The sequence below is a fragment of the Oncorhynchus mykiss genome, chromosome 11 (genome assembly GCF_057628025.1).
Source record: "Oncorhynchus mykiss isolate SJ-2025 chromosome 11, ASM5762802v1, whole genome shotgun sequence".
NCBI classification, from domain to species: domain Eukaryota; kingdom Metazoa; phylum Chordata; class Actinopteri; order Salmoniformes; family Salmonidae; genus Oncorhynchus; species Oncorhynchus mykiss.
The window spans coordinates 41391589-41394771 of NC_143032.1; positions in this window are offsets into that span (position 1 = coordinate 41391589).

Sequence of the window (3183 nt, forward strand, 5' to 3'; positions counted from 1 at the left end):
GATGCATGCCGGCAAAGCCACTACACAACACAACCCTAAACGGTGACATACGGTACCCACAAACTGTTAGGGCCTACATAAAGCTGTTTGAGTCCCAACACCTTACCACTGCTATAACGTTCAGCACAGCCTTGTCTGGCAGCGAAACAGTTCATTCAGCCTCATTTACTGCCTTTAAAAAAAACATAGCTGATATGGTTGACTTGCTTAAACAAATGTGGTTTCTACTGATAATTGAGATGTACACACTATGGCACAAGCGGATAAGAGGCAATCCGTAATTTCGATTAAGACATTAATGAGCGACGAAGACGGACGTCGTCAATATAACTATTTGTTCAGCACTTTTGAAATGTACAGCGACTGAATACAGAACATGGGCCGTTCTTACAGTATTCTCCCTGTACACAAAGTCAGAGCCGTAGGATAAATAAAGGGGGACTATAAACAGACAATGAAAGCTCTTACAATATTCAATGATTCCATTTCTCTAAAACAGGTTATAGGCTACATGTGCACTACCAAGTTAGAACAGTAGGCAAAATTAAGAGGTGAAAATAGACTAATTATTAGGGTGGGGCACATTGAACGCAGTTTGAGTCTTTGCGTGTCAAAAAAGATATACGTCATATAACACTATTTGATGCGTTAAATAAGCTTTTAATTTAACACGTCAAATAACATAATTATATTATAGAATATTGTGTGTGCTAAATTTGCACGTGCAAGCCAAGTGCCACCACTACTATCAGTACCACTGTCAAAGCTGTACAAAAAAAGTTTGCAAACAAGCACAAACCAGGCAACGAACAATGTGTTTACAATACCGCGTTGGTGAAAATAGACCAAATTATTACGGTGAGGCACATGGGCTACTAACAGCTTACTACACAACATACACTTAATATTGCTTTCTTAGCTAGAGTATACATATCTCCCTTGCATATTAATCTTTTATGCAGCAGCCTGAAAAAAAGCCCATATTACAACCTATGTGTTGTGATAATTGTGTTGTTTGCTCTATAACCCGTTAATTCACATGCCTTTCGACCCTGATATACAGGCCTAAAGCCATAGACAATAAGAAGACACAGTGGCAGAATAAATTCAACCAGACCTTTGTTTTATTACAAAACCGAATAGCAACCTCTGTCCGGTTTAGTCAACAAAGCATATTGGAACAGACAGCATGGTCTGGCAAGTTAATGTTTTGCCGACATTTTCAGGCCACTAAACAACTATTGATTTAGAAGCACAGAGTTACTGCAAGTCGCAAAGGATACAAGAGCTGCCTCCACTATTCCAGCACCATTTCATCTTCAACATTTCAACATCTTCAAATCACCTCTGCTTAGTCCAATACAGTGACAACTAAAAGATACCAAAAACAATTTAGTCCAATCATTGTGAGCTAAATATGATGTGGCTGCGGTTCGGATTTCCTAGTGCATGTTTGTGTGTGTGTGAGTTCCTGCAAGTAGAAAAATATGTCGACTCACTCTACTTGTAGAGAAACTCTTTCATGTTGACGAAACGGTCTATTGCTTTTATTTTTTGTTGTCCTAGACTACCTGGCTAAATGCTTGCTCTCTAGCCTAACTTCCATTCATGAGCAATGTTAGCTAGTTAACATTAGAGTTCCACATCTAGCTACATATTGAACTTCCATCCTCTCAGGCCAGGGGCACAACAATGTATGATAGTTTTTGTACTTTTTGTACTTTTATGTGATATCCAATTGGCAGTTACAGTCTTGTCCCATCATTGCATTTCCCCTATGGACTTGAGAGAGCCATATGTCCTCCGAAAAACGACCCTGTCATGCCGAACTGCTCGCTTAACCCAGAAGCCAGCCGCACCAATGTGTCAGAGGAAACCATCTAGCGTCCGAAGTCAGCTTGCAGGCGCCGGCCCGACACAAGAGCGCGATAGGACAAGGAAATCCCGGCCGGACAAACCCTCCCCTAACCTAACCCGGACAACGCTGGGCCAGACCACCTCATAGGTCTTCTGGTCACGGCTGGCCAGTGACAGAGTCTGGGATTGATCCCGGGTCTGTAGTGACGCCTCAAGCACTGCGATGCAGTGCCTTAGACCACTGCGCCACTCGGTATGCCAACAATGTATTAATTAATGGTTGGATCAGAATTGCTGTTATAATCAGGTCGGAGAATTAAGTAAAACCAGAAGTCCAAATCCCTATCTCCATCCGTGGCTAATTTAGGAAAGGGACAACTTTAGCTAGCTAGCTAGTCACCGGAGGACAAGAACACAATGAGATTCAAGTTGTTTCTGTCATTGATGTTTGCTCTCAATGTGATTTGACCCTAAATCCAAGCTGGCTTCCCTTAACACTTTTTTTGGTGCGCCAGGACCGTTCACAATTGAGCTCGCTCAGTTTAGCTCAACACTTGACTCATTGTTTTATACTTTTTTTTCCATCAAGGGAGGCCAAATGGCTGGCTGGATTCCCTTGCATTCCATTCAATGCTACGGGCGGCAACAACATCATACTCGTTTGGACCAGACAGCATCAGATAGATGGCCTACACATAGAGAGACAGAGGGTCCCTGTTTCGATCTCTCGGAGGCTTTCTCTGGTGAGATACATTCAGCCTCTTGCTAATTGAAGGAAAATTATAAAGCACAGAGATGAAAGATGAATTGTTTTTGTATTTTTATCTTGGTAAAAGTTTTGGGGAAGTCTGGCTTCCCTTGGCACCCATGAATACATGCCACTGCTTAACACATTGTTGTGCTGGAGACTCTTCCCACTTATTTAAATCACACATATCTACAGATTAAATTAACAGGAATTACATTTCCTCTTATGGGTGGCAAAAAATAACTATCTGAAAGCCACGCCCCTAATAAACTACACCTCCAGTCTTCTGATCTGGGTCATATCTCAATAACCCAGCACCAATAACCCAGAATCAGCAACCCAACATAGTTATTTTTAAAGAAAACAACCCAACTAAGTGACCCAACGCCTGCAACCCAACAATGCTGGGTTGTCAACCAAACAACCCAGCATTTTTTTATTGCACACATGCATGTACACCCACCCACCCCGTATGGGTGTTAAGTCAGTGGGTAGTCTAACAGTGGGGTAGATGTCTCTGATCTCTCTCTATGTAGGCACAGATGTAGAGATGCAACAGCTTCAACCTAGAGACAGAG